At 40.6% G+C, this 23,406-nt stretch overlaps 1 protein-coding gene across 7 annotated transcripts in view; it reads right to left on the bottom strand.

The window, feature by feature from the left end:
* The window catches only part of CNOT4 (CCR4-NOT transcription complex subunit 4), a 67,212-nt gene extending 44,084 nt beyond the window's left edge, over positions 1 to 23,128 (bottom strand). For 5 of the 7 annotated variants that reach the window (XM_042889861.1, XM_042889866.1, XM_042889864.1 and 2 more), the window contains exon 1: positions 22,988 to 23,128. The gene's annotated coding sequence lies outside the window, so the exon portion shown is untranslated. Of the gene's footprint in view, positions 1 to 22,758; positions 22,824 to 22,987 lie in introns of those variants that run through there. The other 2 variants (XM_042889863.1, XM_042889862.1) reach the window with 2 other exon arrangements.
* Between the last annotated feature and the right edge of the window lie 278 nt (positions 23,129 to 23,406).

Below are 23,406 nucleotides of genomic sequence, written 5' to 3'. Positions count from 1 at the left end.
AAAAAAAAGGAACAGATCACTGAATTGGTAAATTAAAATCACATGGCCTGACTGTACTTTTAAGAAAACTTGGTACAGCCATTAAAAAGACTTTATTTAGATAGGATGTCTTCATATAGGAAAAGAGAAACCTCAAGAGTTTACTTCAGCTTTCCACCTACTGGAGTTCCTATCAGTTTTCAATCAGTGTCCTTCTCCACTATTCTTCAGTTCTCCTCTCTTCTTCAGGAAGGTAAGAACATGCCATTCTGCAGTGAAAACACCTTGTGCTAGCCTGTATTAAACTGCACACATAATAACAGCCAGCATTCCCAGGTCCAATTATAAAAAAAACCTCACATCTGACAAGCTCTACAGCCTTCAGTGAGATTACCCAGAAATACTCTCACACAGAAATCACACCAGTTGAGGCTGCAAAACTGTTTGAAAATAACAGTTTGCAACATTCTGCTGCCAACTTAGCATCTGGATAATTTACCAGACTTATTACTGACCTGCTGCTTTCAGCTGCATTTGTTCACATAGGCCTAATATTACAGCTGGTATGATCTCAAAGAACGTCTGAAGAACAAGAGGCACATCACTAAATACACACCAGCACAGAGCAATATCAATGCAGGATGCTCAGAAAGAAACGTATGCGTTATTTAAACTTGCACCAAAGGACAGCTCAGATTTTACATTAAACGAAGTTTTACTTGCATTTTCACAGGGCAGCATGAACAGGATTGCTGCAGCATCTTCAGCTTTCCCAGCTTCTCAACTTAAGGCATAACCTGTTCTTGGCTTCAGCTCCCGCAATTGTTCAACATGATCAAGACAGAACAAAAGGATAACTTGGTCTTTCAGTATTATCAGTGATAGAACTATTATGCCACTTTCAAATCACTTTGAATGTCAAACATGAACTTAAGACTGGCCTAATTGTTTTCTTAGCAACAATAGCATTAGATATCATATGCTTCTTCATAACCCCTGAAAAAAACAAGCCCAAGTACCTCAGCTGCTTTAGAGGGAAGAGAAGCACCAAAACAAGGTTTAGATGGAAAAAAAAAAAAAAAAAATCGCACAGAGGAAGCCTTATGCAGCTCACCTATAGGTTCTGAAGAAGCACTAATTCCAGCTTGAGTTCTTCTGTTGATCTCAAGGAATAATGCAAAGCACAGAGCTCAGAAGAATAAAAACCTCTGTCAAAACCCATACACTCCTCAGCACTCACAACTCCATCCTGAAACTCATTGACAGCTGATGCCAGAGACCAGCAGACTGGTATGCAGTGCTCGGTAGGCCTGACAAACCAACAGCCACATGGAGCACCACGCTGAACATGCCTCCTTATGCAAGTAAGAAGCAAAGTTGTTCTTTACTTGTCAGATTCCTGGTCACAAACTGCGGAGCATCTACATCAACACCTGCCCTCAGTTCTAATACTTGGTTAAGTCTAATCTTTCTTTATTTGTGAAAAACCAAGAAAAGGCAATTTTTGCTCTTCAATTCATCCCAGAATGATGAAGGTGCTTTATTTAAAAATAATAATAATAATAAATCACCTTCTGATTCTCCAGGACACGGCTTTATTCCTGACAATTCAAGGTGCCCTGTTGGATGCTATGGAGCCTGCACAGGATGTTAAATGAGAACCGTGATAAAATAGTACAAATTATACCATTTGGTATCAGCAAGTGCCTCACTTCTGAAAGTTCCAACAGATCTCAAAAGGAATATATAAAAAACTCTTACAGACGAGTAGAAAGGAAAATAATGGAGAGAACTGCAGAGAGAGCTCACCTCCAGAGCTGAGACTGCTCCCCTACAAAGCAAGTAGGAGCCATGCTTTCCCCTCACTCCTTTCAAGGCAGAATTGTATGTACTTTGCTTGGCCTACAAAAGGAACCCTTCACAGGCAGCTATTAACTACTCATTGGCTTCATATAAAGACAGCAAGAGAACAAGGGAGAAGTGATAATCAAGAGGAGACTGCTAATCACCTGAAATACATTCCTGAAAAGGTTAGAAATAGAACAGAAATGCTAAAAGTTAAATTTTGCAGCATTAAACCACTATATTTCTAGACCCATAGATAATGTGAAGAAGCAATTGCGCAGCTACTCTGCCATTCCTTTTCATAGGAGACAGTACACAGAGAACTGCTAAACAACAATGGTTTATCACGAGCTTGTGGTTTACTTTCACCACCATATTCATACAATTTTATTTGAATATTTCCATGGTCAAATTGAGCATTTTGCTTTTTAATGACTCTGGTTACAGTTGGTCAAACCACGATAAACAGCTTCCAACTCTCATCCTTTTTTTTTTTTTTTTTTTTTTTTTTTTTTAAATAATCAGGCAACTTAGTAGCGAGCTCTCCACTTGAACGTGACATTTTCTGACTATGCTGTGGTCTACCTCCCTTGTAAACACCAGACATATAATGCAACCAACTGCAACAAATGGCAACATGAATTTCCACACATAGGTTTGATGTGGAACTCAGCCATTACACTTTGTCTAGACGTTTCTTGACTGGGATAGGGAAGAACAAGAGAGAATCAAAAGAATCTCCCGGTTCAAATTGTTCCTTACTTAGTATAGCAAGAACAAAGCTGCTTTTTTCCCCTCTTTAGAAGCACCAAGGCAAAGTTAACCAAATTGTATTTCCATTTTTCAAGGAAAACTCACAACTTGGAAAGACAGTAAGATCTAGAAACCTGTAACGTCAGCGTGTGAACTGCAATTTGCAGCCACTGTATATTACAAAAATCTTGTTTGTATTAAATAGTTGTCTACAACTGGGATTTCTTGCCTCCGTTTATTAGAGAACAATCATAAAAGCCTCAGTGTGTAAATACATACAGCCTGAAAAATTGGCAAAAACATTTTCCCTTAATACCTCTAGATTTTATCTCAGACCTTTTCTAAATACAAGCTTTACTAAGGACAGATGAGGAGTGCAGATTTATTGTACCCAAACACCATTAATGCTTCATCAGATTATTTCAAATCAAACTTAAATAGAGTGAAAGGTAAATGCCCTCACAAACATTAAGCAAAAGAACAAGTTCTAGGCTGTTTTTAATGGTGTTTTGCTTAAGAATTTGACCGGGCTTTTCTCTATATTCAGACGAGAAATTGTTTGTAGAGCCTCTGCTCAGTATTACACACAGGACTGAAAGCAATGCAGCTATCAGCCCAGGAGCCCATACTTAAAATTTCTGCCAATGAGTTCATACAATGCTGTTTAACAGACAGCTGCCGTACAAGGATTTTAAGAGCAGTAAATCCCTGTAAAAACTTCTTAGAAGGAACTTTGTCTCCTTTAATTAAAGAAAAAGCGCACACTTGGTTAAAAAAGTGCTGAGATATTTCCAATAAAATAAGCAGTTTAAACATCGCTGCATCTCCTCCCACTAGGTTTACAGAATCAGAGGTACGCTTTGGCTTCCAGTCAGACATAAAGCACCTAACGAAGCATCTGCTCATAAGCAGTAACAGGTCAGATTCTCCAGCTGTGAGCAAGTGATGCAAAGCCTGAAACCCTCAAGGTTTAGCCTGTAATCAAGTCCAATGGCCATGCAAGTCAGAGCCAGACAGTCAGGAGGCAGACAGAACAAGAGAAATACCCAGCTATTCATGGAGAGAAGTCACACTCCACAAATAATTCTGAAGAATGTCACAGACTGTGGGACACGTAGAAACAGACAGAATTCTTGCACCCCATACTTGGGACAACTCTTTTATTACCACATGTGGGAGGAAATAAAATAGAGAAGGATAACAAGAATTACAAAGTGTATCGTAATGAACAAAACTGACGTGCTGGAAAAAAGGGCGCCGAGAGCAAGTGAGACAACATAAGTGTCAAAGGGAAGACAAATGGAACATGCATACGTTATCAAGCAGTAAGCAAATACATGCTTTAAACAGAAATAAAAACATTTAAAACTGACAGATGAAGGCAACATTCCACATGGTGTCTGGTTAAACTGTGAAAATCCACGCCAAAAGTTGCAGGTGACAGAATTTAGAAGGCTAAAAACTAATCGCACAAACTGCCACGGGTGGAAGAAGCAGTGTTGAGTGAGTGGCTCTAACACCACAAAATACACTGCCAAGGAAGCTGCTGCTCTCCACGTTCCCTGAGCTGGAGAAGTAAAGACTTTAGACCGCTACCAGGAAGCAACACCATGTTTGTGCCAATTTTGTATTCTTTCGCAAAGCATTTGCTACCAGTCACTAACCATGGCAAAACACAACACTAGGGAATTCTATGCTGATCCAGTACAGCTCTTGATCACATTATCAGCCTGATTTATTACAAAGTTCCACACTTTCAGAAACACAAAAGGAAGCAAAGATCATGTAATACGTATCAATGACTTCAAATTGTTTTGTAAACCAAAATCCTTCCACATCTTGATATTACTTCCTATCTATAAGAACTGACTAATGTTTTTATATACTCACTTTTGTGATTACTACAACTTGACAGACGCAATGACTTTGAGGCCAGGCTCTAGTCAGTGGTGCATAATGATAGGGCATGGAGTAATGCCCTAAAACTTGAACACAGGAAGTTTCATACAAACACACAGAAGGACTTTATTGCAAAAGGGATGGAGTACTGGAACAGGTTGCCCAGAGAAGTTGTGGAGTCTCCTGCTATGAAGATACTTGAGACCTAACCAAACGTGTACCTGTGTGACCTCCTGTAAAGAACATGCTTCAGCAGAGGGTTGGATGAGATGATTTCTTGAGCTCCCTTCAAACCCCTGAGATTCTGTGATTAGATTTACAAGCAAAGCTTTGCTTCTAGACAGCTCAGTATCTCCCATAACCACACCCAAACACCTCATACCTCCTTATCTACCACAAGTCAAGGCATAATCTGTAGCAGCAGCCACAACTGAAAATTGCTTAAAGGAAAAAAAGAAACAACTCAGTCTATACATTTCATGGCCTTGTACTGCCTGATTAAAAGGGCTTTTTCTGACATTTTTCATACAGATTATGTCCCTTCTGTACTTTTCACTCTTGAAAATAAGTATTATCTGTAGAGTGACCAAAGTCAGTTCTGGAATCAAAGAACAGCAACACAATACACAGAGCTCTGCAAAGAATTAGAGGTATTGCTGTTTCGCTCCTCACATCTCCAAACAAGAGAGGCTGCACAAGCCTAGTCTGAACAGCCAACCGATGGGTCTGTGTTTCTCAGTTGGTAGCTAACATCACACGTCAAGACTCCCACTAGATGGAAAAAGATCATACTCACACATTTTCTGCAAAAGCTAAATAAACAGAGCACAGTAAAATCTGGCTACACCTATGAACTATTTCTTACCTTTCTAAAAACTAAACTGAACAAGTTTGCCTTGTAGTCTTCCCTAGAAGATTCCAGAGATCTTTGCCTTTGTAATAGGCTGTTTACATAATCCAAAGTTGACATGATTAAAGATACCAGGATCAAGGAAGAGGGGGAAAGCAAACAAGCAAACAGACCAACCAACCAACCTCCTTGCCAACAAACATACCCTACTGTACCGTTATGCCTCCTCTGAAAGGCTCTAGTGCCTCCTGAAAACCCTTGACTCAAAGATCACTGCTCCAATTCACTCCCATGGGAAAAAGCACAGGAAGAAACATAGCTGTCTGCCACTAGTAACAGATTTTTGCGTTGTGGGCCATAGGTAATGTCTCAGGCAAGGAAAGGAATTTCGTAAACTGCATCTTTATACTGCTCCAAGTTTCTCCACTCCAGCACAACCAGAAAACTTTGTTTACGGGGATCTGTTTCAGTACCAGACTGCACGGCCAGCAAAGTGATAATCACCAAAAACTTCAGGTCAAATTTGTGCCAGAAGCATGACAAACCTCGCTAGGTTAAAGAAACAAGGCAGAATAGAGATTCAAATGAACTCTCAAACTATCAAGTCCCAGAACGCTTTAATCACAGAATCACAAGGGCTAGAAGGAACCTCAGGAGACCATCTCATCCAACTCCCTGCTGTATGTTCCAGACAGTAGGTTACAGGAACACCTTAGTTTGCTGGGCAGTAAGGCAAACCAATATCAGTCTTTTAGAATAACTCTCTTTCAAAATGCTGGTCACAGAAGAGAGAACAGAACTCCAAGGACTTTTACTGGAGAAGTTGAGGCCATATTAAAATGGTGTGGGTCATAAAGAAATAAAGTTTAAAAAAAATCTGCAGGGATTTCTCCAAATAAATAACTACTATCAGGTGCTTTACTCTGAAAGTCATTACCACTGAACTGCAGTCTGAATGCACAAAATATTCCAAAACAGGCCTCACGCTGGAAGCAGCCATACAGTCTATCACATACATGACAAATAATTCTTAAATCCAGGAGATGCAGAATGAAAAAGCCTGGTTGGAGCAGCTGTTTATTATTCCTTTAGCTACACAGGCCAAACAGAGAGGCTGCTCTAGGCACAGCTATTCACTGCAGCCAGATCCATACACAAGACCACTAAACAGAATCCAGTCAGCATTAAAGCAGCATCCTTTTCCCTTGCCACAACCCCATATTTTAGGTTTGAGATTGCTGATTCCAGTTTTCAGAGCTCAACTGGTTATGACTATTTTCCTGACATGTTTTCTTTTCCTTAAGATGTTCCACATAGTAAGCTTCTGTTGCTTGAATTTTGGATGCAACTAGAGCATCATTGCACATCTCCTAAAACTGTTTTTCATAAATACAACCAACACTACCAGTGTAAAGGAAGACCATTTGTAAATTCTGTTTTAAAAACAGAAAATGGCTGGCAGGCATGCTTATTACATACAGCAACATACACCCACTAATCAAGGTATTTGAAATATTAATACATAAATAAACCCAAATAAGCTCAGCAGCGGCATTCAAAAAGAAAAATAACCCTCTCAATCTGTTGTTTTAGTGCTCAGAATTTCCAGGGTCTTGGTGTCAGGAGGCTGCGTGACAATGAACCAGAATCAGTTACAAATGGGTGCTTTTTACATTTATGCTTACCATGCCTATAAACCACAGGGCAGCCAACTCTACCTGCAATCTGACACGCTGTATTTGTTTTTCAAGAGCAGTTAAGCATTAAATTTCATTTGATGAGAAATCTCTAAAATTTACTCTTTTAACCAGATACTCCACTGGAAATGCGCATGCAGAAATTAGAAAATACAACAGTGGGTCATCATGCCCTGTCACTTTTGTGCAGGCTACCGTGTGATTACGTATCTATAACAGCAACTTTACATGTGGTTTAGCCTTCATCTGCGAGGTGCTGAATAGCAATTATGTGCTTCAGAGGGCAACCAAAAAACAGTCATTGATGTTCCAACAGCAGAGGAGTGCTTTTGCTGCCTCCAATAAAAACTTCCACTTTCAAAATAATGAAAAGTCACCACACCAAAGACATACTCCAGATTTTAAAAAGATATTTCTCAAAACCATTTTTCTAATCAACAAAATAGTCACAGAACTATCTTTCCTTGAGATCTGGGGGGGTGGGGAGGACCATGTTCAGCAACAAAGCACCCAGGTCATCTGCTTCCTGACAAGAGCTGTAGCCACCTCACTGCAACAGCCTACGCATTCCAAGTTTTTAATATATATCTGCATAAAGCCCAGATGCATACAGTAATGGAGAGGATAAAATAACGTGTACAACACATAGCAGAAGGAAAAGTTTATCTGCATTTTAAACAAGAAAATTTGAATGTGAAAGTCAGGTTAGTTTTTTCTCCTTAGGCACAAAAGTAAAAAAAAAGGCCTGTAATCAATATTCTGCACGCAGATAGATAAATCAGATGTTATCAAGAGTTTTATTTGATACTATAATGCATATGGGAAGAAACAGTTCAGACCATCTATAAAACATTAATATGGCAATGAAAAGTCAGGGTGAATAAAGAGCAGCTTTAATTTTGGGGGCTTCTCTTACTGCTTTCCTTCACTCTGTTTATTGAAACCTGGAGATGTATGCACGTCTCAACTACATCATCGTTCCCAAATTTAGACTAGAACACCAGTCAGATAATTCCCAGCTCTCACACTAACAGCAAACTTTCAGAAATGGATGAAGTGTTCCTGTTGCCACTGGAACGTCAGCAACTCGTTTCCCAAACTCTGGAAGGAAACTCTCAGTGGGTGGGGTAGGCAGCACGGAGAAGAAATCCAAAGCAAGAAAAATAGAAGAGTAACGTCCTCTCCCGGGAGAAAAAGTCTGACGACAGCAGCAGAGACACTCTTCCCACTGCCCCCATTCCTTAGGATTATAGATTACAACAGCTGCCAGGCTCTCCTGCTGCTCCCCAAGACCAATCCTGCAAGAAGACCCAAGGTAAAGTACTACTGCTCAAAAGTTGCATTTCAATGAAAATTACAGCTTAGCTTTCTGATTTTCATAGGAAGATAATTTCAGTGAAAGCCTGAAGAGGGTTCCAAACACTATTAAATGGACATTGACAGCCACTGCATGTTTAATTCCTTGATTAAGACCACAGTACATGAGACAGAAGAAGATATAACATTTACTTAGAATTATGGTTTTCCCCTTCAAATCACAAGTCATTTTGTTGTACTTGAACACAAGCGTATTAATACCAAAAACAAAGCATGAGACCACAGCAGCCACTGTTGAACAGCAGGGCATGGGTCAAGGACACTCAAAAGAAGGGGTGGGAATGCATATACAGGAAAAGAAAACTTGTCTTTCTCCTAGCTTAGTGCACTGCTGCTGAGCCCTGGGGCTCCCAAAGACTGAGAAATCACATCCCTGTGTCTCACATACACTCCTATCCTACACCAAAGCAGCCACCATGGTTTAAGAACATCTGCTAGGTTTGTAGGCTGAGATGGGACCTTATTAGACCAATGGCAATAATAAAAAGGCATACTAGTTTAACATCAAGATACCATCTCTGCAACCAAGCCTTGCACACCTGTAATAATCCCCAGTGTCAGTTTCAGCCAGCTCATAGCAAAGCATACTTTTGCACAGTGGGACAGGATGACATAATACAGTACTTCCAAAGCTCAGTAATTATTGACTGCTATAAGTATAAATAGGCTCTGTAGTATATGCAGCACTTGTTCCCATATTCTGATACCCTAAATTCTTACCAAAATAGAAAAGTTTATTAAATCCATTTAAAAACTGTTCTAAAATTATGCATAAGAACTACTTATCATTTACATCATCTTTCAGTAAAAGGCAAAAAGAAATGTGGCTGTTTCGAAAGTTCAAGATCAACTATAGTTTTACAGAGGAAGCCAACAGTTACACCAATAGGGGAAGGAGCAAGAACAGATTTTTATGATACTTGTGCAAGAGAATGCATCGCAAGTTACCCTTAACAGCCAAGTCTTTTCAGTCAAGGGAGGAGGACAACAGAGCCTTCTTCATGCTATATCTGTGCAGTAAATTAAACATCCTGTAGCAGTTTAAAAGGGGATCAAAGATCTTTTAAGTACCTATTACAGAACTATCACAGTGTGCCTATATGCAGCATTACAGCTGCTGAACATCCCAACCGCACTTGCTTCCCATTTAGACGCGCCTACAAACCTTGCACTTAGTCTTGCCTAGAGTGCAACACTAATTTAAGGTATAAATGGCAAAATCCATTACATGTGTAAATGATGTCAAGCATTTTAGATTCAGCTGAAGTCATTCATTGCTAGAATTAGTTCTCATAATGCATTTTGCCCTAAAAAAAAAAAATACATCAACTGATAAAATAAGCTTAAAAAAAAAAAGTTCATTTCTCACCATAAGATACATGATAACAAAGTCTGCTTCTCAACTTTTTTCCAACCTTTATGGGTCGCTTTGTTTTTCAGAATCATACTCTTATATGAATTATAAAAGGACTATGCTACAAAACCACTGATGTAGTGTAAGTAGTTTCCCCCTACACATACTCTTCAAAAACAACATTTGAGCTAAGCATTTTTAGATGGAGAAACAGTAGAACAATATTAAAGTTTTATTTTCAATATTTCTAATAATAGTCAAAATATATATGTAATTCACTGATAAGTCACACAGAAGGCAAATGGCAACAACTTGCAACAGAAAATCTACTGTTATGTTCAATGCTTCCAAGAAAGAATTTATATATTCAGAAGATCCTGTCCTTCATTTACTCTGTTCTTCTTACAGAAGAAAGCTAAAATAACGTGGTTTGCAGAACTTCAGTACTCCAGTAGTCACCGAAAGTTTAGGAACTCTGACCTTTTAGCTGGTGCCCAGATCTAGTTCAGGGTTAGTTGTGACCATGATACGTAAACTACTTATCATATCTGTCAGCTGCAGTCCAGATATCCAGTACACACAGTACCCCAGTTTGCCCTTACCACACTAAGTTACCGTTTGTTTTGAAAAGTCACAAACCAATGTCAACTTGAAGAATAAATTACGTCTTCATTCCTCCAGGCCATAATTAAGGTATAATATGATTATTTATGTTATTCTTGCCAAACTTGCTTGATGAACAAAGAATTTTAGAATATTACTGAACATGCAAAAAGTTCTCAAACACTGTATTTCTTCACAGCTTTCTTTAAGGGTTTTGAATATTTTACAAATACCTGTATTAGTTTACTAATCCATAATCAGCTTTCATTTGCAAGTGCCACTAAACCACCACAAACCATAGTAAGCAAAAATTAGAAAAGTGAGAATTCTTTACAATTTGTTTTTTTTTTCTTTAGAGCAAGTAATTTTTTTTCATAATTTACTACTTGCATCCTTATGCTTCCATCTAACAGCAATTTCATCATAACAAAGGGATAGTTTAAAAACTTCCCTAATTACCCAAAGAAAATTCTCAAGCATGAAAAAGAATATCTGTAAGGTCTAAACTAACTATTATAAATGATAACATCTATAAGCAGAGAACACGAACAAGAGAATTACATTTTGGTGCTAGGACTAGATTTCCTTTCTTGCTTGCATGCTCTCAGGGGACACTGGGGAAGCTATGAACCACCACAGCAGTGTTTAACAGTTCATTTTATATTTTACTTGTTGATTCATAACTCTGTTGATCACCAGCAAGGTACTTAAAGATCCCGGTTTAAGCAGAAAATTGAGACTTTAAATTCTGCTATAAGACAAATTATAGCATACCTGCAGATACAAGTAGAAGTTATTTTGGATTACCTACAATAAAATTGCACTTTTTAACAAAAAAAAAAAAAAAAAAAAAAAGAAATGTGCTCACTTTCTCATGCTCTACACAGTGAGACAACTACAAAAACCAGCATTTAGCCACAAACAGGGCTGTTACTACTCCTGAGACTTCAAACAGAAATATAAGCTCAAAGGGCAAATGAAAAGAAAACCTTACAGGAGAAAAAAAAAAAAAAAAAAAAAAAAAAAAAAGAGAAAAAGCCAATACTCACACAATCCATCCACCTTCAGTCCCACTGCTCCTGCTGTGTTCTCAGGCTTACTAAAGCTGCAGAGGGGCACAGGCTGCACCTGCAGTACCATGGACAGGGTATGCATGCAACAGCTTCTTCATTTCTGAGAACTCCAGCACTGAATTACTGAATTCTTAAATCCAGTTACTTCACTCAATCCTGCTGTCTATTGCCCACCCTGCCCTCCACATACTGCAAAGAGCCTTGGCTCAGTATTCTCAACAGCCTGTCCACAGTTATCAGTGGTCACTACTAGCTCTCCCCTTATTGAAGTCCATCCTCCAGGATGAAGACCTCCCCTTCATCTCTTCTCACCTGGTGTAAAGGACATTAAAGTGGCTGGATCACTTTGATGCTCTCCACTGAACCTGCTCCAGCCTGTCACCCTCATGTTCTGTAATGCATTGATAAGAGTACCAGCTTACTGATATATACTGATGTTGAACAAGTTGATAGAATTTCAGCAAAGTAGTTCTACTAGATGCCCATGACAAGCGCAAGCCACACATTACAATACAAGGTTTGAATCAGAGTCGGTATTGCTCTCCATCTCTGCACCTCCCCAAAGACAACAGCAGGACCCACAGCTGCACAACAGCTCTGCTGGGTAGTGTACAATTTCTACAGTCAGTACATATGTATACTTGGATATACCAGAGGAAGTAAATGAGATCCATAGAAACTAAGAAAAACCTCTACTGTGTACTTTGAGGAATTTTATTTTCTTTCAAGGAGAGAATAAGAATACATTACTAGGGCTGATGTCTAAGCCATAAGGCGACAAAGTGAAATAACAGAAGAGCCACAAGCACTCTAATATTCTGGGAAGTCACAGTGCCCTAGTAGCAATTATAAACAAACATTTATAACAGTTCCCCAAACCTTCCTTTCAGTCCACCAAAGTAATTGAACAGGCTAACGGTAAGATAGTTTGGGACAGTATTAGCTATTTATACACACACAGTCTTGGGTGAAGCACGTAAAGTAAGAAATAGTTAGCAACTGGGAAATCCCATAACCAAGATGTCTTCCATCTCTTTTTCTCAGAAGAACGATGATAGAGCTAAAGCTAAACAGCAGTGTATCATTAAAAAATAAATTAAAACTAAAACAAAACTAACAGAAAATCTTCTCTACACTTCCCAGAGAAGCATCCCTTCCTTTCATTCATTCCTAGCTGAAGGAGAGCAGATGTATGCTGAAGGCTATGGAGAGATCTAAGAGCAACCTTTCAGTATCTAACAGAGAGCACTAAGAAAGAAAGACAGATTCTTTAGCAGGGTCTGTTATGACAGGACAAGGGGAAATGGTTTCAAATTAAAAGTGGGAGATTTAGGTTGAGTATAAGGAAACTTTTAAAACAAACAGTGAAGGCAGTAAAGCACCAGCACAGATTGCCTAAAGAGGTGGTGGATGTTCCACCCCAGGGAGACACCCAAGGTCAGGCTGGAGGGGCTCTTAGCATCTTGATCAAGTTGTAGGTGTCTCCGTTTGTTGCAAGGGAGTTGGACCAGATGGGCTTTAAAGGTCCCAACTCAAATGATTTTGTGATTCTATATCAGAGCAACTCCTAATCCAAGGAGTTTTTTTTGTTTGTTTGTTTTTTTACCCTCAATTCATACAAAGAATACCATGCACCTGCTTAAAAACCATTCAGCATCCCCGAGCTTCCAAGAATCATACAGCAGAAGAAGTAATTGGTCAGTCCCTTCAACCTCATTCCAAAACGTGAGAAACAGCACAGCCACTGCTTCAGGCATTGACTCACTTGTTATCTTTAGAGTCACGTGAGAGCAAAAGAAAGCAAACTTGACTTCTGCAAAAGTGACAATGCTTACCTCTTACTGCAGAGTAGCCAAGTCAGTTTGTTAACCAGGGGCAAAGGAACACTTAACAGCTTGGAAATACAGTAATATTAGATGAATAATTTGCCTATACTTTCACTTTAAACCTCAGGCAACACTGCAGTGCATTAGAACTTGAATTTATACAGCACTTAAGGCAGGAAACAAAACACTAAAAATTAATGCCTTGATTCCTTCGAACATTTCAGTAGTATCTAACTTCACACAATGGAATTTATCTATTAATTGTAATGATATTTAAAAATGCTACTGAATCACAAAACAAAGCCTGTATTTTCAATATCAGGTACAAAAAGTTATACTAGAGAATCTTCTAATAAAGCATAAAGATTGTTGTCACACAAACTGTCTTAGTGTGTAAATCCATATGTTACAGTGGAACTATTAAGCTACAGCAGAAGTTTAACATACACAAGTCCATTTTTACTTTAAGTGGACACAATATCTACACTTACGCACCTGCATTTAGAACTTCTCAAGAGTGCACAAGTAACTGAAGCATTAGCACCTGTGGCTAGGAACAGCAAAGTAACAATAAAATGCACAACTGAAGCAATTCAACATTTTTCATTGTGTAAGTACATCTTGAAGATAAACTTGGTTGCAAATACAGCACTGTGTCCAGATTTGTGATACTACCGAAATAAACCAAAGGTCTAACTTCCACCTATTTCTTGTCTTATGGTGAAAGCATCAAAGGACAGGTCCTCTCCAAAACCTGCAATTCTTCAGTAGATACAATTCCATACACTAAACTGCCTCTTAGCAACTTAGAGGAATTAGTTGGGTAGAACACAGGCACAGCTAGATAAAATGCAGTATCAAATAAAGCCACTGACACATTTGTTCTACTGGCTGAAGAAAAACATTGACTCAGTTTGGTTTAACCATGGAAAATAAGAATACTTGCTTAGGTCATTTTTGGGACAGACAACAATAGGATGCTGCTCCAAAAGATTCACTGTCACAGCTCACGCAACAGTAAAGAGCATAAATGTCTACCATGCCATAGCCACAGTCAAGCACATTTTGGAACTACCATTGTTTTTTAAGAGAATGTTTTAAGTTTTACTTTGTAAGGAGAAGAATAAAGAAGACATATCATATAAAACTGAAAGCATATCAGGAGCTTAAACATAACAACTGCCCCCTAAACGTTTATCCTCCCTGTTCACTTTTGACTGGGTTGTAGTTCAGAACCTCACATCTCCTGAAGACACTGCTGAGGCAAAAAGGAGAATAACTAGTAATTCCAGAATAAAATCTACTTCAGAAGTAGCCATTCAGTTCCTAGCTTTTCTACTAATTTAGCATACGTTGTAGTTTTCTATAAAATATACCTTTTAGAAAGTGAAATACTACACTTAATTCAGCATTTCTTTGCCTAACAAGATTGTTACTGCAACAAAAACAGTGCAGAGCAGAGCTCAGATCTACGTGCCTAGGCATTTGAGACAAGTCTCAGAAATTATCAATTATCATTCACTTTTACCAGAGAGAATTAATGATAAGAAATTCTAAAACAGTATACAAATGAAGATAAAGGCTATAACTACAATCAGAAGACAATCGAGGTAAGTTACACTACAAGGAACTAAGGTCAATTTCTTTGAGCGGAAATTTGGTATGACTTGGAATAATTTGAATTTTGTATTCAAACTAGAGATAGGAGCTAGAAGACTCCAGATAAAAACATTGCATCAATGTCTCCAAGAGAAGGATGCATCTCCAATATGATAAACACTAGCAAGCTTCAAGAATTCACAAGTTGAAAATTAAAAGGCATACACACTTGCAGGTAGTCAGGTCTAAAACTGATTTAAGTTGCAGCTTTACTATACACTTTTTTTTTTTTTTAAAGAATTATTTCAGAAAGCAAACCAAGCTTCATACATTCAACCTAGAGGCAGGATAAATTTCAGAAGAAATTTATAGGAATCTTCCTATCACTCTCACTCCACACAATTGCTATAAATCCAGAGGGATGGTAGTTCTGTGTAGTACTCTCAAGATCATAAATCCTGCCTCCCACGTCTGGTACATGAGCTACAATCTTCTGCTGCTCAGAGAAATACATATCTGTTACTAAACAACAATGTTGAGGAATATCAGGATCTGCATTCAAGGAAGCATCTTTAACTCAATGGGGGAGAGTACATAATTGCTTGAAGATGGTCTTTATGCTGTAGTAAACAAATTCTAGAGACAGTCACCCACAAAACAATTGCCTTAAAAAAAAAAAAAGAGAGGGAGAACATTAAGAAGTATCCTAGAGATATCATTCTCCAGATCATTTTCTAAAAAGGCTGGGCAGAGTGAAAAATATAGATATATCTTCTAAAACAGAAACACTCAAAAGCAGAGAACCAACATCCACAAACTTCAATGAGGTGTAGAGTACCATTTTTTAGAAAAATTCCTTCTAATTTACGTGGAACTGCTTTCATTCAGATAGGTGAATTTAAGAAGTCATTAGATACATACAAAACACTGAACTCAATCTCAAAAAAAAAAAAAAATCTGCCAGACTATGATAAATACGCTATAAAAAGCATAGAAGTTCAAGTGCACTGCAAATGCACTTGCCCAGCATATTCTTTAAGTGCTGTGGCTTTACTTCACAGGTTTTATTTGCTTCCTCCCAGGCTATCAGACAGCTCTGAATTCTTACTGAGCAAAAGCAGCTGAATGCAGTACCTTCAGAAGCTTAAGCCCATGTGAGACACAAACTAACCAGAATACACACAAGATTCAAAGAACTGCCTTAAGAGAAGTCTAATAGCTATGCTTTTATTTTTTTATTTTTAAAGAAAAGGAAAAAACATACAAGAGGAATACAGCATTAAGGAGGCCTCACCAACATATACACTGTTGTCAGCTCTGACTTAGAGTATGCTCTCTAATATCTGGCTTTCTATTTAGTAAAACATACATCAGCATTGAGCCCTTCTCCTTTCTTGTATTTCCACCTGATGTGGAGTTCTTGAGTCCATCAATCACAGGATAACACAGTACTAACAGAAGATGCTGCACTGCATCTCTATGGAAGTAGTTTTCAAGCTTGCAGAAGCACATTCTCACTACAACAGAAAAAGCAGCTGGCTGTTCCTCTCAACCAATAACAAGCATCTCATTTTTTAAGTACAGCTGATGACAGTACTGCAAACACCAAAGTGAACCTGCCTCTCACCTCTTCCCACCAAATTACATTCATGTGAAAGATGCTGGCTCACCTCTACACACTAGAATGAGATGTGTGAGCATGTGTGCACAAGATCTAAATAGATAATCAGTAGGGACAGAATAAGGATTCCAAATGCCTGTTTTCTTGTTCTTCACTTTGATTATATTCTCTATAACTAAGCCAAAAAAATAAAAGCAATGCCACTGCGGGCCTCCTTATGAAGATGGCTGATTCCTTTTTGGCCAGTGAACTTGAGAGCAGTTAGCTGGTCACCCAGAAAAAGACACCACTGTCTACAGCATCGTTTCAAAGCAGTTTCCAACTGAGGTAAGGTGTTTTCTTAAGACTGTCAAGGAGTCACACGGTCACACAACACAGCTGGTTCTTACCAAGTTTCACTGTGCTATGTATTTATATAGTAGTAACCAGAGCAATAGTTCTTGTACAAGGTATGCCACTGCCCCACCCCCAGGGAATCACAAACTTGGAAGGTTAAATCAAAATGAGACCATAAGCAAGAAGAAATTAATGGCTTCAAGAGGGCTCAATTAGAGCAGGAAGCCACTACACCGGTGTGAACAAGAGAATGGACCTACCTCAAAGCATGCTTACAGCTGTAACTACTATTTGAGACAAAAAAAAAAAACCTGTAAATGAGCCAGAAGATGATTACCTATGCACAGAAGACAGCCTTGATAATTTTTTAGCTGGCATTCCCTTAAGTTTCCACTGTTCGTTCTTATTTCCAACATACACTAACAGTTATTTTAAGAGAAAGCCACCAGTGATTATCATCCTCTGTTTTCAGGCTTGCCACCTAGCGCTCTAGAATCAGTTCACCAATAACTGAAACCACAACATTAATATGTTAAGTATACACTTCACTAAATGAAACTATTAGTAAGAAGCTTTAAGAGACAAGAAGCAGCTACAACTTTTCAAACATGGTTCCTCAGTTACAACTTCCTTGACCTTTAACTAAAGATGAAGTCATGTAGAAGGAAGACCTACTGTCTCAGGAAGAGGGACCGAACATGCTAAACAAACAGCAGAAGCATATGCAAAGTGGGCTGCCTCTGAGGAGCAGCAGTTGTACGGTAAATGGCAGCAAGATTAAGTCACAAGACAAATTGGATTAATGTTTCTGGGTCCCTCTTTCATTTGGACTAGTGCTTTTAACTAATTCCACCAGTTTAGGGGCCCCTACATTTCATATGATGGGGGAAATGCACTCATTAACTATAAGACGAGGTGACCTATAAAAACTGATTTTGACCTAGCAAGTTTTGGCCTTTCTTTTGATGCTAGTTTAGGAGCTCTCAAAGGACTGCTTTTTTTTTTTTTTTTTTTTTAAATGAATAAGATACTGAAGACAAATAGATTTCATTAAAAGAAAATAAGACTATATAATAAGTCAAATGTAACAAAGCAGTAGCTGCTCAACAGAGGAGATAATTTCTATTTTTGAATCATCCAACAGCCCAAACTTCTACAGATCATTGCGAAGCTTTAGAACTTGATCAGATGAGCATTTCTGTAGCCACCTATACCTGTCTTCATTCATTACATTTGTAGATGGAAGAAGAACAGTTGAACACTTTCTCCACACATCTAGTGACTATCAACACTGTACTTCACTCCCACCTCCTCCTTTTTTTTTTGTTAATTTCTAAGATGGATCACAATCCAGGAACTCTGAATGAGTCACCATGCTTACCTATCTGGCACATTACTTGCATCAAAACTTTTATCACTGAAAGTCCCCCAGATCAGCAACGCCAAAGCAGGTATTTATATCACTGAATTATTTCCTTCCATTCCTGAATGAAACTGTTAAACATACATATTTTAAAAAGGTAAATTACTGTAACATGATTTGAAGTAATAAAATTACTTCAGTGGCAGATACAGCACTTCACAGTCTTACCAGTCTTAGCCTCTGCACATTAAAACTAATACATATCATTCAAACAAGTTTCACTAAGTTTACAGTCACGACAGAAAGCTTAACATAAACTCAACATGTGTTTCTTACAAGTCTCATCTGTTGAATTCACTGTTCTTAAAACAAATTACTGCCAGCTTAGTGCTGTGGAAAAGTGAGAAGTTGGGCAAGTCTTTGTATGCCTTGTTTTCTGCCCTGCTATAAGATACCTGCCCTTTTAGTTGCCACTTTTCTGTAACAAATTTCACATGACAGAAACTGTTAAAGAACATCCACATTGGGAAATTGGGAAAGCCCCTTCTGTTCAGAGAGGAAGAGATTAGAACTCAGTTGCCAGAACCAGAAAGATAGGTTGCAGTTCACCACAGAGGCCTAAGAAAGTGGGCTGAAGTAGTAGCAGGAATGAAGCACTGCTTGAAAGCCAGAGTACTTTCTCACTTACTCTTGTCACTCCTACAAAGTTCCTGTGATTCTGTTCAGAATTCATTAGCAAAATCCAATGTTAAGAATTGAAAGAAATTAAATTCCTAGTACTGCTAACTTGTACTTGCCCTCAGATACAAGACATAGCAACATTACCTTCCTGCAATAAAGGACTGTCCTGACAAGTAACAAACCTAAAGGACACAGTCCAGCGATCTGTGCTACACCAGAGAACTCATCTCACAACCAAAACTTCAATACTGCTGTTATTTTACATTAGATATTGCATACAATTTATGTGAATTTCACTTTACATTAGCTGTCCTGTATTCTTGAGGGCAGCAAGACTCAGCAAGAAGAAATGCTGAGATTACAGGAGAAAGTCACTCACTGACAACTGAAGTTTTGTCATCTTCCCTTTTAAGAAAACAGATGTTAGTAGAAGCACGCAGTACTGTTCTAGAAACAAGCCTCAGCCCAGAGCTAAACTCTGCTTCCACCAAATTCAGTAATTTGCCTGCTTGGCCTTTGTATCCACCTTTAAATTCGCTCACAATAGACAAACAATACCCATTATATTGTCCTCAACCCCTTTCCCCAGTTTGAAAACCAGCAAAAGAGCAAGTAAAAACACTCAAATGATCAATTCATTCTTACGAAATTAATTCTATCATATCCTGCTCCAGAGTACAGTAGAGAGCTATGAAGACTCACAGAAAAGGAATGAAGAGCATCATTCTCTAGCCTTACTTTTGCAGTGTTTCTAGACACAAGCACATGCTGTAACACCATAAGATAACATGTACATAAACTACTTTGTACGCACATGTTAAGCAAAAGACTTCCTGAAGTCCCACTGAAATGAAAGACCTCCAACAAAAAAATACCGTAGACTTCCCATGACCCCAGAACTGCCAGGGGGAAGGAAAAGAAACAGCATTCCACCTGCACAAAAAGGCCACCAAGCCTAATTACTTGATCTAAGTGCTATGGAGAAATCACTATCTTAAACACTGATTCCTTTCTTTAAGCTGGAGTAAACAGTCTAATAACAGCTAGCCAGAACCAGAAATCTGAACGTATGCTAAATTAGTGAGATCATTTAATACAATACTGCAACAAGAAGTTTGAGTTTAAAGGGAATCTTCATCAAAAAAACGTTGCCTGACAAAACCAAACATACAATCAAAGTTTATAATATGAAATAAAACCCAGTTTGATGAAAATATGCACCTAACAGATCCAAACAGTTTAACACAAGAACATATGCACACTTTCACTCACAGAGCTTATACTCAGTATTGCCTGCTAGATACTTACACTGCCCTCCCAATTTGCTTACAGGCAGCACCAGAAGACCTGAGCAACACCCCAATACCTGCCCAGCTTCAGCTTCCAAATCTGCTAAGTGCTTACAACCATTAACATGTTAACAAATGTTAAATCATGTCTTGAAAGGTGCCAATTCCTGGACTATTCTCCAAGAACAAAGAGGCCCAAAGAGATGTTTAGTTAACCAAGTCTTGATTCCTCACACTGTTCCCATAAGATGAAACAGGCCAAAGATACATGCTAATAAGCAAAGAAAGCACCAAAATCCTAAAGGACTGAAACACTCAGTAGAAAGATCAGAAAGAAATGCAAGCTAGGCAGTCTTTGTCCAGAGTTGTTAAAGGAAGAATAATTCACAAATGCAAAGTGGGACAAACTGTGTTCTGTACAACCTGAGACACCATTCTCCATGTGAAAGTGCAGCAACCCTTGATGCTAGTGATCTTGCTGTGTAACTGATTTCCTTCCATTGTGGTAAGGACTAACATTCAGCCTCACCTTACCTGGGCAATGAAAGTAGTCATCCAAGGCCTAAGAGGCCTTAGGCCAAGGCCTAAACCAGCCACCACGAAGATGTTTCGTAAGCACAGGTAACTGTTACTTGAAATAAATGAGATTATTTCGGATAGGTAGGCAAAATTTTGAGAGAGCTGCTAAAGTTAAGCCTTCAAGGCCCATACTTAAGATCTTGGTCAGAGCAATCTCAAAATGTTTCACTTACATACCGACTACCCTAACTTTCCTGAACAGCAGTCATGAAGGAAAAAAAAAAGAACAAAGTCACATACTTGTGCATATCCTCTCCCCAAGTCCTTCATTCAGAGGGCACTCTCTAGTAGTTACTAAACTTTCTGAAGAAGAGGTACCAAAGCGTTAACTGAGTGTTATTCTTGAAAGACACTCACCACCTTTCCTCTGGAAAGAGAGCAGCTGTTAGGATCATCTAAGAATCATCATAAAAAAAGTAAAAAGAGGCACCTGAAGAAACAACAAGTTCACAGCACAGATCATTTTATCACTGTACTCCCCCTTTCCAAAACAATCCTTTCCCCTAGAATGAACTTTGGTTGCAATTCAGCCAAGTTCAACTGCCAAGCATTTCTAAACACTTACATGTGTTCATCTTGTTCATGAGCTAGGAACTATCACAGAGCCCCAGAGGCTTAAGGTGCAACTCAGTGAACCAGAGCACAGCCTTGCGTTCAGGTATGTTAGAGGGATGCTAAGAAATCAGACAGACATTAGAGTATTTGAAGGCCATCTGAAAACAGCTTCTCTACTCCAATCAAACAGCTGTTTTGTTCTCAGCTCTTTGTAAGACTTTATTTAACAAAAAAAGGAAAAAAGCTATCAAGAAACAAACAGGAACACAGGGAAGACAGCAGCGTTACCACTCCTCTGTGTATTCATCTGTCTGTACAAGTTTGTCTTCTGCTCATGTCAATCCTCATGTGAATACGAAGGCAAAGCACAGGGATGCTCAAGTGGAGACATCTTAAAACTAAAGTGAAAGGTGGAGAGTTAAAACCCAGCAAGTCAGGAATTGGTACAGGCTCAGTAAATATACACTTAGCCAACAGTAACTTCTGAAACTTTCAGGCAGGAGTGAGCCAACATCTGCAGGCCGAGAGCATTCACAGCTTTAACCTGCTGAGGTTTTTGCTTACATTAACATGCGGTCCAAAGAGAACTTTCTGCTGCAAACTACGCACTTGGTATTACTGTGATGACACACTTATCTAAGCCAAGGCCTATTACATCCTTTCAGGTACAGTAAAGAAGTGTTTTGAGGTAATTATCCAGCATATTCTCCCTCCCTGCTCCTGCACACACACAGCCGGCAGCAGCTCGCTCAGATTGGCAGGCAGAGCTCTGACAGACACTGGTAGTCGGCGCAGAGTCCGCACGCAGCCCTGTCATTTGCCTCTGCCGAGGCACAAAATGGAAAGAGTTCACAGTGTTTTGCAAGTCGGAGACGGCAAGTTACACAGCGATTATTCTACTAACAGACAGATCCCGGGAGGTTACACGGACGGTCCAAAATAATGCAAAAAACAAGATGCTGCCATTTACCGTCTGTTTGTCTCTCTTTCAAGGAAAAGAAAAAAAGTGCAAATCATAAGAACAAATGGAGCCCAGAGCTCCGGGGAGGAGGAAGGAGAGGAGAGAGGAAATTTCCACGCAGCCTCGAAGCAAATCACGCTGTGATCCCCGTGCCCGGCCTCCCTGCACGGCCGGTGGCAGCGGGGCGGGAGGCGGCGGGCGCCCAGCGAGGGAGGCCCGGCGGCTCCGGGCGCAGCACCCGACCCGGCCCCTGCCCCGCGCCCCCGGCCCGGGAGGCGCCACCCCGTGCCCTGACCGCCCGGCCCGGGCCCTTCCGCGCGCCGCACCGGCCCGGCGCGTCCCCCCGCAGCCAGGGCCGGCCCGGGGGGGTGGGCTGAGGCCTGCGCCGTCCCGGCGAAGCCTCGGCGCTCTGGTAGGCAGAGCGGCTCGGCTCCCCCCTCCCTTCTTCTCCTCCTCCTCGTCCTCCTCCTCGCCTCTCCCTCCTTCCTTCCCCGGCCCGGCCTTCGGCTCGCACTCACCCGCCTTCCTCGTCCCTGCCCGGCCCGCGGAGCGTGTGCGCGGCTCTCCCTGCGCGGCGCTGCCCGGCGGCGGCGGCGGCTGCCGGGCCGGCGGGGGCGGGCAGTGGGTGAGCGTGCGGGGAAGGAGGAGAGGGGAGAAGGAGGAGGAGGAGAAGGGTGGGGAGGGAAGGCGAGAGGAGGCGAGGAGAAACGCGGGGAAGAAACCGCAGCGGCGCTCCCGGGGCGGGACCTGTAGCGGCGGGCCGGCCGGGCGCTCGGGCGGCTGCTCCGACGACCTTTAGGCGAGAGACAGGGAATCTCCGAGCTCGGGGCGCTCCGCTGCCAGCCCGGCCACCATCTTACATTAGGGAGACTTGCCCTGGACGCCGCCTCTCCTGCGCTTGCGCCGCCGACAGTGGGCGGGGAGCAACGGCGGGGGGCGGCCGCGGGGACGGAGAGCGACGGCGACGGCGCGGGGAGCGACGGGAGTTGTAGGCGGCTCGGCCGGGGCGCGCGCGGACGGCTCGATGCCGCCGCCGGGGAGCGCCGGAGACTCCCGGCGCCGTTACCGCGTCACGTCCACCCGCCGCTCCGTGAGGACGTCGGCACCGGACCGGGGTGCAGCTGCCGGGTATCCCGAGTCCGTTGCCCGCTCGAAGAAGAAAGCAG

This window comes from Lagopus leucura, unplaced genomic scaffold, assembly GCF_019238085.1.
Source record: "Lagopus leucura isolate 7727_CA_CO unplaced genomic scaffold, USGS_WTPT01 Super-Scaffold_100159, whole genome shotgun sequence".
In the NCBI taxonomy this organism is placed as follows: Eukaryota; Metazoa; Chordata; class Aves; order Galliformes; family Phasianidae; genus Lagopus; species Lagopus leucura.
This window is presented reverse-complemented; position numbering and strand designations above follow the sequence as displayed.